Genomic DNA, 13,409 nt, shown 5'->3' with positions numbered 1-13,409 from the left:
TTTTGGCAAGCTTCTCTAACTGCCTCACCCTAACAGGGACTCCTAGGACAGCTACCTAGCAAGCAAGAATGATAGGGTCATTGGAACAACCTTCTAAAATAGGTCTTTTAATGCTTGACAATGTCCTAATAGGAGGAGAACCACTACTTAAATCTCCCGTAGATATACCTGACCAAACCTTAGGATTTCATGCCTTGATTGTGGGTCCCCAATAAACAAAAAAAAAAAAACCCTACATACACATATAACATTATTTGTTTCATGAAAAAAGACTTGGAAAAGAGGCGAAACCACCTAGAATGGCCACAAGAAGCTCCTCCATAGCAAAGCCTCCCTCCAATGACTTCATCAACTTATGTGATTCAATTCATTAAAATTGAAAATTATTAAACATACCTACACCAAACAAACATATGGCCCTCTTAGCCTAAGGAAATATCACAGTTCACACCCAACAAAACTGACCCTCATGGCCTAAAGCAATAAATCATTTAAACACGATAAAAACTGGCCCTCTGAGCCTAAGAAAATCAAGTACTAAAACCCTAAAAGCCTTGGCTCTCTTGGTCTAATGAAATCGAAAAAAATAGCTCATATATATTTTTTCCCCCTTGTAAAATCTTATTAATATACAACAAGATACTCCATCCCAAGGAGGAAATAGGGCTCCTACCCTAAACTAAATGCATTAGATTGTGACCCATGCCTCCTACATAAATAGCAAGAGGTGTACGCATAATGTGTTGTGTGATAAACCTATGGGTCCAAGATAACAAAGGCAAATGGGTCTTGGCCACTCTTTGCATCACCCATACTAACCATCACCTGCCATATCAAGCATGTTTCGAGAAAAGGCCCCATAATTGATCGGGTCCTATCTCATCATTAATAGAGATATCCAAAATATGACCATAGTTGAAGAAAATGTCATCTTCATAAGCAAAATTTTCTAGGGCGGGACTATAACCTCAATTTCTTTGTAAAAAATTGGAAGTATGTCCTTTCAAGAGAGCAAGTTTATTTCTACCCTTCTCGCAAGGCTAGAGGATAGTGTAATCGTCAAATCTAGTCTCTCTATGCATCGAAGTCATGTTCTTCATTTGGATGGCATGAAGGTCTGAAGGTTAAAAGCAACTTAGAGAAAGACAAAGGCATTATCTAGCTCGTGATTAGATGATATTGTACTAGCATGTCTGTCGATGTCGACCCTCTCCTTTTGAAGCAGCCATATTCTCTATGAGCTTATCATGCTCCTACTACTCCAACTTATAATCCACACCGATGTTGCCATGTGAGTTTTTCATTGTGGGCTTACCAAGTGAACTTTGGACTTCTACGCTTGATGCCGATTCAAAGAGGCATCTACAAATTATTGCTCGAAAGTGACAGGGTAGTTGGATAAAGAAACATTTATAGAAAGAGAGCGGGAGAGAGAAGTAAATAAGGATGAAAGTAGGCAAATAAAAAAAGAAAAAGAGAAAGAGAACAATAACCTGTTGTTTGTCATAACGTAGACAAAATGGAAAATGATGATGGTCGTGATGTCCAAGATTGTGAGGCATATCTTAATCTGCGTGTCATGTGTCCTTGCTCTCAATGCAAGCTAGCAATTGGATGAAAGTGTCACTTGTCTATAGAACACGTACGATGCTTTGGTGAGTTCCAATCGAAGATCATTGATCAAGTGATCAACTTTGAGTAAATGGTAAGAAAAGTGTGTATCAATCATGCCTTACATTCGCAAACTAATTGAATATCATATACAAAAACATGAGACATACTCATAAATTTTATACAGGAAGGTGACACCTCATCCCAAGGAGAAATGCACCTATTGCGGCTAGTTAGAAGAGTTTGTGGGTATGCGATGGATGGAGTGCCTGAGTCAATCCACCACTTGGAAGGCACGACTCAATCTACACCCTGGATATCGAAGGAGGCAGTCAACCTTTCGGACCTTCCTCCAATCTTGGAGTCTTAGATGGAGGCAATAATCGATTCATTGATGCCCATGGATGCCGAGTCATCTGATCCACTAAGAGAGAAAGCATACATACTATTATATGATGGATACCGAGTATCTATCCTGAAGACACTGCTTGCACTCCTAAGTGTGCATGCAAAATATGGGTGAAGGGATGCAAGTGTGAGTGAGTTGTTTAAGTATATTCTATGTTTGCTCTGTTGATCTTTTTAGCTCCATTATAAAAAACACTTGTGCTTTTTCAAGGTGTTTTATGTTGAGATACAGATGAAGAAGAAGAAGAAACCTCTTATATCCTTTACAAGTTTGTTGTGATTTCCAGTTTGATAAGAAGTGTTTTTTCAGGTTGCTAAAGTATCATATATTACTACTTGGAAATACCATGCCCAAGGCTCGTGATGATGCGTAATCTATTTTACAAAATCTTTGCATGGACTATAATAGCATCCATGCATGTGTCAACAATTGTGTGCTTTTTGAGGAGACTACGGGACTATGGAAACATACCCAAAGTGTGGTGCTCACAGGTATGGACAGGACTTGCAAGGACAAACAATCCCTCAGAAAGTTCTTAGACACTTTCCACTTATACCACATATACGTCAAATGTTTCGTATGTCTAGCATGGCGAGCATGACAACATGTCATGTGCAGAATAGATCCAAAGATGGAGTCCAACGAATATCAGCAGATTCACGTGCATGGAGCCTCATTGACTCTACCTTTCTAAGCTTTGCACAAGAGCCAAGGAATCTTCGACTTGGTCTTGCTATGGATGGCATAAACCCATTTCGTATCCGCTCAACTTCTTACATTATGTGACATGTAGTCCTTGTTAACTACAATATCATGCCATGGCTTTCTATGAAGAAATGACACATGATCCTTAGCTTGCTCGTTTCTGGGTGCTACAAAGTCAAGGATATTGACATCTATCTCTGTCTATTAGTTAATGAGCTTAAGATTTTGTAGGAGGAGAGGGTCATCGTTGAATATATGAGCAAGCACAATGGTTGATAGTCTGCGCCAAGATAGGAGCCATTCTCATGTGGACCATGCGTGTCTTCCTGGGATTTAGGGAGTGCTTAGGTAGGTAGACTTCCATTCTTATTGGTGATAACTAACAAGGCTCATTTAAGTTTGTGTTGAGTAAATAGGGGTGTTGGGACACGTTTGGTTACCTCAATAAAGTTTTTAGAAACTTTTCACTTATATTGCATATATGTCACATGTTTCGAACATTTAGAATGGCGAGCATGACAACCTGTCATGCACAGAATAGATCCATGGATTGAGTCCAGCGAATATCAGTAGATTCACACTCATGGAGCCACATTGACGCTACCTTTCTAAGATTTGCACGAGAGCCAAGGAATCTTCGGCTCGATCTTGCTATGGATAGCAAGAACCCATTTGTTATCCGCTCGACTTCTTACAATGTGTGCATGTAGTCCTTGTTAACTACAATATCCCATCATGGCTTTCTACAAAGAAAGGATGCCTAATCTTTAACTTGCTCATCCTTGGGTGCTATAAAGTCAAGAATATGGATGTCTATCTCTGTCCATTAGTTGATAACCTTAAGATTTTGTGGAAAGAGGGGGTCGTCATGGAAGATATGAGCGAGCGCGATGGTTGATGGTCCACCAATATATGAGCCATCCTCATGTGGACCATGCATGACTTTCTCGAATTTAGGGGAGTGCTTAGGTAAGTACATTTATGTTCTCATTGGAGATAGCTAACATAACTGGTTCAAGTTTGTGTTGACTAAATAGGGTGTTGGGACAGGTTTGGTTACCTCAAGTTATCACGCATATCCATTGTTTAGGCCACATTAGACTCCTGAAGGTCACAAACCATAAAGAAGATGGTATATCAAGGACACGCCGCTTTCTTGCCGGAGGGTCATGAAGTGAGGGAAGGTTTTCTTGGATAACCTCCAACACGAATGAATGCCCAAAGCTGGTATTAGTTAAAAATATTCCACATGGAGTTGTTGTAATGGACCCACTTACAGATCAACTACAGGGTTATTATGAGACCCCATCATAGTAAAGAGAGACACTACAGGGGCATGAATGGATTTGAAGGAGGTAGGTAAGATGGAGGCGCTTTGGCCATACACTACAAGGGTACACATATATAGTGACGCTAAGTAGCGATGTTTTTTTTTTCGGCGTCCCTATTTATGTCACTAGTCCTCGAAATATTTTAATTCAAAAAATGCGTCGGTATTAGTGTCGCTATCTACGTTGCTAAAAACATCGCTATTAGCGTTGCTATTTAGTGACACAAATAGCGATGTAAATAGTGATGCTAATATCCACGACTTACTCTGGTAACATTTCGTGGAAACCTGGATGTTTCTTTCAAACGCGTGTGCGAAGGCGGAGAGAAAGAGAAAGGGAGGTGAGCAAGGAAGCAAGCCGCGAGCTGCACGCGGGGAGAGGAGCGTCGCCCGCACGAAGAGGTTGTGGAAGAAGAAGAGAGCACGACGGTATGCCCTGTTTTGGTTTCTTTACAATCTTTGTTTTGATTTGCAATGTAGGTTAGAAAGTGTTGGTTTCTCTTCGATCTTTGTGTTTCTTTGTGTTGCTTTGCAATGTAGGTTAGGAAGTGTTGAAAGAGAGAGAAATGGAAGCGAGTGTTTTCAAAAATTTTCTTGTGTTGGTTCTTATTCTTTGCAATGTAGGTTAGAAAGTGTTGGTTTTTCTTCAATCTTTGTGTTTTTTTAATTTGCAATGTAGGTTAGAAAGTGTTGAAAGAGAGAAATGGAAGAGAGTATTTTTATATTTTTTCTTGTGTTGGTTCTCTTCAATCTTTGCAATGTATATAGAGTAGGAAGTGTTGAAAGAAAGAGAAATGGAAAGGAGTGTGAAGGGGGATTCTTGTTTTGCTTGATTATAATTTTAGAGAGAGAGTGAGAGAGATAGAGATGTAGAGAAAGAGAAATGAGATGCTTGTTTTGTTTGGATTATATCTTTTGCAAGATCTTTCTAAACTACATATTCATCCACAATGATATTTCTAGATGTAGAAATGCTTATTTTTTTAGGATCATAAAAGTAAAATTCTTTGGTGATGTTACTATTACTCATGAGAATATGTTTGAGAGATTTAGAGTCTAATTTCTTTCTATGAGCATAAGTAATGCTTCCAAAAACTTTCAAACAACTCACTACTAGTGTTTGACCAATAAAGGCTTCAAAAGGAGTTGTGCCTTTCAAGGCATAGTGCAAGATCTATTAACTGTTATAAAAATGTATGTGTGTGAGCATAGTTTAGAGCCGACGTCAAAGATAGATAAGTTTAGAGCCGAACTCAAAGAGATAGGTATAAAAATTAAAAAAAAAAGACCTGAAATATATATAGTGGAGTGGTCCCAATATACAATATAGAATCGTTACTAAATTATCATTCCATTACATCGCAGTCAAGATGTCTAGCACTCACGACCAACATGGTGGTGATAGTGAGGCTTGGCTCAATCAATGTGTCCCCTGTCCATGCACGCAATGCAAATTGGCCATTTGTCAAAAATATCGTTTGTCCATAGAGCATGTGCAACGGTATGGAGAGTTTCGAGTTGAGATAATCGACCAAGCAGTCTTGAATTACGAGATCGCGGTAAGTTCTCTCTCATTACTATGTGACATGTAATTGATTTAAGTATAACAGTTTGGGGTTATCTTAGTAGTTAGCTCCTTAACGTCCTTTACAGGGTTAGGGCCATGTTGATACATTGCAGTCCGTAGATCTCTTGCATCCAGTAAGACGGGTTCGTCTGCGCTCTATACAAATGCCGTCCGAGATAACTAATTGTCTCATAGAAGGTGATAACTCTCAACCCCCTTCTATGGGTGAGAATGTTGGAGACATGGACGATCCTCCTGCTTTTTTGGAGCCTGAGTTAGAGGACATGATCGAATCATTGCTTTTGACGGACTCGAAATCCCAAGATCCTTTAATTACGGAGGCTTCCATTCCATTGTATGATGGGAGTCGGGTATCCCATTTGAAGACACTTCTTGCATTGTTGAACATACAAACAAAGTATGGATGGAGCGATGCGAGTGTGACAGAGCTATTCAAGTATATTATGATGTGTATGATTCTTTATTGAAAGCCTTTAAATGTGCTATGTAGTACTCTAATAACGTGCTTCATTGCAATTTGTAGAACATTGAAATCATACATTTTGCCTATCCAAAACATGATGCTTGAGTCTCATGATGATGTAAGACAAGTGCTGCGAAAGCTAGGCATGGATTATAATTGCATTCATGCTTGCCCCAATGATTGTGTTCTCTTCCGGGGAGAGTTTGAATTGTTCACCATATGTCCCAAGTGCAGTGAACAGAGATATCGAAATGACTTGCAAGGACAGACTGTTCCGTAGAAGGTTTTGAGGCACTTTCCACTGATACCGCGTGTTCGTCACATTTTTCGGACCAAGAGTTTTGCAAAGTTGACTATATGGCATGTAGAAAATCGATCCACTAATGGTGTACAACATACACCAGCTGACTCAGAAGCATGGCATCGCATTGACGAGACTTTCCTTGACTTTGCAAAGGAGGGAAGGAATCTACAATTCGGTCTTGCCATGGATGGGGTAAATCCTTTTGGTTTACGTTCCACCTCCTATAGTATATGGCATGTGGTCCTTGTTAACTACAATGTACCGCCATGACTTTCCACCAAGAAAGGACACCTTTTGCTCAGCTTGCTTGTGCCTGGACGATACAAAGTCACGAATATGGATGTCTACCTCTCTCCACTAATTGATGAGCTAAAGGAGTTGTGGGAGGGAATTGTAGTGGAGGACATGAGCAAACATATTGGTAGGTGATCTGCAACTCTAAGGTCAATTCTTATGTGGACCATGCATGACTTTCCAGGTTATGGAGAATGCTCTAGTAAAGCGTATTTTCTTATTTTGCTAGTTTTCTTTGAGCGATGTTGGTGTTATGACATCACTACAAGGATTTGAGCTAGTAGCGACGCTGATTAGCAACGACAGATAGCGGCGTTGCTATTGGCATTGCTATTTGCGTCGCAAATGCCTCGCAAATGCAATGCAAATAGCAATGCTCCATAGGGAAAAAAAGCAGCCGAAACCGAGCGCAGTTTTCATTTCGCGTTTGCGGCTTGTGAGTTTTGAGAGCGAGAGTGAGGGAGAGAGCGACTGTCGTGAGAGGAGAGGAAGAAGACTTGCTGCCGCCGCCGCCGTTGTTCGAAAGGAGAGGAGGAGGCTTCATCGCAAAGAGGAGCCGCCCCACGCTCGCCATATCTCATCGGTGAGTCTCCCTCTCTCTTTCTTTTGCTTGTTTAAGGTTTAAATCACTCTCTTTTGCTTGTTTAGGAGAGGAAATGAGAGAGAAAGAGAGGGAGAGGGAGAGAGAGGGAGAGAAAGAGAAAGAGAGGGAGAGGGAGAGGGAGAGGGAGGGGGAGGAAATGAGAGAGGGAGAGAAAGAGAAAGAGAGGGAGAGGGAGGGAGAGGGAGAGTGCATTCTCTCTCTCCCTCTCCCTTTTGCTTGTTTAATGTTTAAATCACTTTCTTTTTTGCTTGTTTAGGAGAGGAAATGAAAGAGTAAGAGAGAAAGAGAGGGAGAGGGAGAGAGAGGGAGAGAAAGAGAAAGAGAAAGAGAAAGAGAGGGAGAGGGAGAGGGAGGGGATGAGAGGGAGAGAAAGTGAAAGAGAGGGAGAGGGAGGGAGAGTGCATTCTCTCTCTCCCTCTCCCTTTTGCTTGTTTAATGTTTAAATCACTTTATTTTTTGCTTGTTTGGGAGAGGAAATGAGAGAGAAACAGGGGGAGAGAAAGAGAGGGAGAGGGAGAGGGAGGGGAAGGAAATGAGAGAGGGAGAGAAAGAGAAAGAGAGGGAGAGTGCATTGTCTCTCTCCCTCTCCCTTTTGCTTGTTTAATGTTTAAATCACTTTATTTTTTACTTGTTTAAGAAAGAGAGGGAGAGGGAGAGGGAGGGGAAGTAAATGAAAGAGGGAGAGAAAGAGAAAGAGAGGGAGAGTGCATTTTCTCTCTCCCTCTCCCTTTTGCCTGTTTAATGTTTAAATCACTTTTTTTTTGCTTGTTTAGGAAATGAGAGAGAAAGAGAGAAAGAGAGGGAGAGAAAGAGAGGGAGAGGGAGAGGGAGGGGAAGGAAATGAGAGAGGGAGAGAAAGAGAAAGAGAGGGAGAGGGAGAGGGCATTCTCTCTCTCACTCTCCCTCTTGCTTGTTTAATGTTTGAATCACTTTCTTTTTTGCTTGTTTAGGAGAGGAAATGAGAGAGAAAGAGAGAAAGAGAGGGAGAGGGAGAGAGAGGGAGAGAAAGAGAGGGAGAGGGAGGGGAAGGAAATGAGAGAGGGAGAGAAAGAGAAAGAGAGCGAGAGGGAGAGGGAGAGGAAGAGGGAGGGAGAGTGCATTCTCTGTCTCCCTCTCCCTTTTGCTTTTGGAGAGTGTTAAGATATATTGTGAGAGGGAGAGGAAATACGAGAGAAAGAGAAAGAGAGGGAAGGAGAGGGAGAGAAAGAGAAAGATAACATATATTGGAATGATAGCATATCCATGATTATGGTAATGGTATCCACTTTACTTTTTTTATGGGTACCATTACATCGACTCCTTAAGGGAGCTAAAAATTAGTCATACCATTTATAAAGTCTAATTATGAGATTTAAGATGCACGACAATAGACTTATCGATAAAGGTATGCAATGTGCTTTGCCATGGGCCACGTACATTGGTGACTCTTTAAGATGGCTTAAAATTGGTCATGTCCTTCATAATGTCCAAGTAGGGGATCTAATTGTGATATGCATAATTCATTGTTTTTGTATTAACTTTATAGGCATAAAAAATTAGAAATCATGCCAACTAGTCAACGGAAGGACTAAAAGAAAATGATACCCTAGCTAATGGTCATGACGGTACTCCATCAAAATGAACCCAAAAGTATTTTTATAGAAGAAGAATCCCTTAAATTGAGTATAGGATATTTTCTCTCAGGTCTTATGACTATGAATAGAATTGATTGAAATAAATTTTATTACTATAGTTGATAAATTTCATAGATGGAATTAATTTTAATACGCGATCCTAGGACAAAAAAACCACATTTCTAAGATGTTTTTTGTTGAGACTGATTTATTATTAGACTAAGAGATCCTCAATGATGCTCATAAATGGATTACTTATACTCAAAGCCCTTTAGTGTAGTTTTTTACAATAACGAATAATTATCTACCGGGACAAACAAATCCTTGAGCATGATACAAGGCCGAGATATAACATCAAAAAATCTCTCAACTACTATGTACAATGCACGATTTATGGTCAACTTGCAACTTGATGTACATCTTCATAAAGCTATCCATTTAAGCCTCGTTTGCTGTAATGTAGATAAGATGGAAAACGAAGAAGGTCTTATTGTTCAAGATCGCGAGACGTATCTTAATCAGCGTGTCCCATGTCCTTGCTCTCAATGCAAGTTGGAAATTAGACGAAAATGCCGATTGTTTATAGAACACGTACGACGATTTGGCGAGTTTCAATCTGAGATCATTGATCAGGAGATTGTGGATTTTCAATCAACGGTAATTTGAAGTTCATATTAATCATGCATTGTACTCGCAATCTAATTGAAAACCATACACAATAAGATTGGGTCTTCTTGGCAAAATTTCTATCCAAGGGGGTGATGTCTCGACCCAAGGGGGAGTGCACCCTTTGGGGCCAATTAGAAGAGTTCGTAGATGTGCGATGGATGGATTGGAGGAGCCAGAGGAGACAGACAACCTTCTCGACCTACCTACAATCTTGGAGCTTGAGATGGAGGCAATGATCGATGCATTGATTCCCATGGATGTTGAGACATCTGACCTGCTTAGAGAGGAAGCATCCATACCATTATATGATGGGTGCCGAGTATCTCGGTTGAAGACATTGCTTGCACTCTTAATTGTGCAAGCAAAATACGGTTGGAGCGATATGAGTGTGACTAAGTTATTCATGTAAATTGCACATAGGCTTCATTGATTTTTATTTTTTACAGTATTATTGTAAACATTTGTGCTTTTTCAAGGTGTTTTGTAATATTCCCACCCGTGAATATTGACGTCCCGCACACGACGTAAACCTTGTGCAAAGGTTATCTCTTGCATTGAAATTATTGGCAGTGTAATGTGTGACCCGCACGCGAGAAATGGGGTCCTCCGCATTGGTAAATTAAAACCGAGGTTCAAAAATCGAAACTCCCGCAAAAACACCCTCTTGGGAGGGGCAATATGAATAATTCGAGGTAATTTTTTTTTATTTTTTCCCCTTTTTCTCCAGCCGATGCATGGCTGGAGAAGAGGGAGTGTGGGGAGGATGGGGATATGGCAGTCGTGGCCTGCATGGGAGTGGGGGAACCCATGCAAGGGGGGGCCACGTGGTGGAGGCCTTCTCCCCCCCCATGCCTATATAAACACCCCCTAGCTAGAGGGGGGGAGGCTAGAGGGAGGGCCGTGTAGAGAGAGGGATTCGGATTGGAGGTGGAGGTCGCTGTGCTGGAGGTGGAGGTCGCCGTGCTGGACGTGCTGGAGGAAGCCGCCGCACTGCAGTCCGCTAGTCCGCCAGTCCGCCAGTCCGCCATAGCCGCCGCCACGGCCGCCTGACTGACAGGGTCCGCCGCCGCCTGGATCACGGCCCCTTTCCCCGCCCCCCCCCCCCCCCCCGGACGTTGCTGCAGAAGCTTGGAAGCTTCTTAGAAGCTTCTTAAGAAGCTTCTAAGGGGGCTTTCATAAGCCCCCTTCCCACTAGGTCCCATAAGCCCCGTTCCCACGAGCTTTCCGGGATCTTAAAATCCATACCCTATAAAGGGGTATTCCTACATAAGGGAGAAGTAAACATATTTTGAGACTACTTGTCAAGACTCGGAGGAAATTTAGAGAGCCATAAAGGGTAAGGATAAACCCCGGAGCCCCAATCCTCTACATCTACGATGGCTCCAAAGCCAAAGTCACAAGGCGCACATGTGGAGGTCTCCTCCCCGAGCATACAAGTGGATATCTCCCCGAGCCCACAAGTCCAGGTTCTTTCAAGTTTATTTTCGCATAAAGAAATGATTAGGTGCGCTTAGTTCCATAAGGGAGAATGCATTTTACGCTTATTTTTAAGGCATGTGGCAGTGGTAAAAATACATTGGATAAAGTATCTCTTGAATCATTAGGCAAGGTTGAAGCATGACATGAAATTGAAACGAGTTGTCCGCCTTAGAAGACTAGCTGCATGTAGCTATTTTGGTACATTATCAAAGTAATGAATCTAAACATATATTACCTAGGGCAAAGAAATGAAATTGATAAGTGCATTTTTCTTCCTAGACATGGTAGGAATAAGCGTGTGCCGCATGTTAGGCAACATCCTCCTCGTAATGATTTCATGAGGAAAAGTTAACACCCATAAGATATTATCCGAAAAGAAATAGAAGGGTACGGAAATGATCTTATGGACTTGCAAGTGGCATGTAAAATGGAATAAATTATCACTAGCTTTAGTTTTGTATAAGTTTCATTGTAGCTAGGAGAACGTTGCGTATTGCATAGTCATCGTGCAAAAATGTCATTCATCAGGAGCCGCATTTAGGAAAGGTTGCATGGTTCGTCAAAGCATAAGATTCTAAAGTGTAGACAACAAGGTTGTAGGCATGATTATTTGATGTAAGTCCTAGTAAGTCCTAGGAAAAGTTAGTATCCAGATTATCATGCATTTTTACTACCCCAAGGAAAGATAAAGTTATCGTGAACCATGTGATGCGTAGAAGCAATAAATCGCATGTTTACGGGTATTGGTGTAGTTGTAACTATTTATCCTCCTTTAGATCTAGTTTATTATCTCTAGGAAAGGTTCATCCTTGTCGCAGGACAAGTATATTGAGTTGCCTAAATCACCTAACCCCAAGGGATTCATATGGGCATGGTTCAGTCGATACGACAAATATCCCAAGGTGCTAACTAAGGTAGCACGATAAGGAGTCGACCTAGTTTACACTTGTTGCCAAGTCAAAACCCTCAAACCCAAAGATCATACCCACATTTCCGAAAAATGTTGAGCTAATTGGATGCTCATGTGAACAATAAGCTAGGATCCCTACCTTATGGGACCAAGCGTCCAAAATGATGAAACCCGAATTGAGTTGGAACCCTAGGACTAAAACGTTGTCGACTTAGGGAATTAGGGATGGGTTGGGTAAAAAGACACCCTAAACCCTCCTTCTCACCTGAAGTTAATTCCGTGACCTGCATACGCCATTCATTAGGTGAAATGATCCCTTGGAATGGAGGCGACACTTGTGCAATAAATTGCAACGTCACTTAGCCTTGGGGGCTGATCATAGGAAGTTTTACCATTCCATGGTTTAAGGTTGGCAGGTTCCTGTGCAAGTTAACTTGCAAGGGAAAAGGGTAGTCATCCTCTTACTCTATCCTCATTAGGGAAAATTTGTCAAGTTAAGGGAAGCTAGGTATTTGCTTGGACGCAAATGATTAGTCAATAAACTAAAGCGACATGGTCGCTAGAATCTACCATAACAAAACCTAAAGTATTGGTAGGGTATGACCCTAACCCAAGAATGATAGGAATCTTGCCAAGTTGAAATTGATTCCGAATCGAATGCGGGTTGCATTCGGAGAAAAGGAGTCACTCCTTAACAGTTTGCCAGCTTAAACGACCATTGGAATTGATTGTGCTTGTAACAGTTTAGAAAGCACTGTTTGCATTGTTTGCTCAATGAACTAAAGGATGAAACGATATCTAAATGCTTCAGGTTGAAGGCCTGAAGGGAGAGGCAGGTTCAGTTACCCCCGACTGCCTGCCTGACCCTAACCAAGGGGGTTGTTAACCGCGCCGGGAACGTGGACCGAACCCGCCGTGAGAGGTCTCTCCGTTGAGTTCTACTTGGAGCAGGAGGACGCTTGGGTGCTAGAGGGGGCTCTGGCCGTAAATCCCTCGCCTTCCGGGCCCTGCACAAGAGGCTAACGTGACTCGAGATTGGATCTCGAGGCCCGCATACTAGTCTACGGGCAGAAGCTTGGATTAGTGATCCCTGGTGGATTACTGGATAGCCTTCGGGCGGATTATGAACAAGCCTACGGGCGGAACTCCTTGTATTTCAAAGATAAAAGGATAAAATGATAATAAAGAAGTTGTTTGACATTGTTTTCTTTATGTCCTGTGATAAGATTACGTGAAGGAACCAGTGCTTAACAGGGCTAATCAAGGAAGCTGTTTGTTATATGTCAAATTAATGTGGTAGGTAATTACATAACTAAAACAAACCGAGGAAAGTGCGGAGGATGGACCATGGGTCCGTCCTATGGATGGGTGGTCCCGGTTAGCCGGGAACTTTTCTCAAAAATCTTCAACGAACAGAGGGATGATCATCA

The 13,409-nt window shown here is 41.7% G+C and overlaps 1 pseudogene; it reads left to right on the top strand.

Annotated features, from left to right (window-relative positions):
• The first annotated feature begins 5,864 nt into the window (after positions 1-5,864).
• On the top strand, positions 5,865-6,933 carry LOC148041595 (uncharacterized; annotated as a pseudogene).
• The last annotated feature ends 6,476 nt before the right edge of the window (positions 6,934-13,409 follow it).

This window comes from Lygodium microphyllum, chromosome 1 (assembly GCF_053477565.2).
Source record: "Lygodium microphyllum isolate KBCC chromosome 1, Lygodium_microphyllum_v1.1.10, whole genome shotgun sequence".
NCBI classification, from domain to species: domain Eukaryota; kingdom Viridiplantae; phylum Streptophyta; class Polypodiopsida; order Schizaeales; family Lygodiaceae; genus Lygodium; species Lygodium microphyllum.
This window is presented reverse-complemented; position numbering and strand designations above follow the sequence as displayed.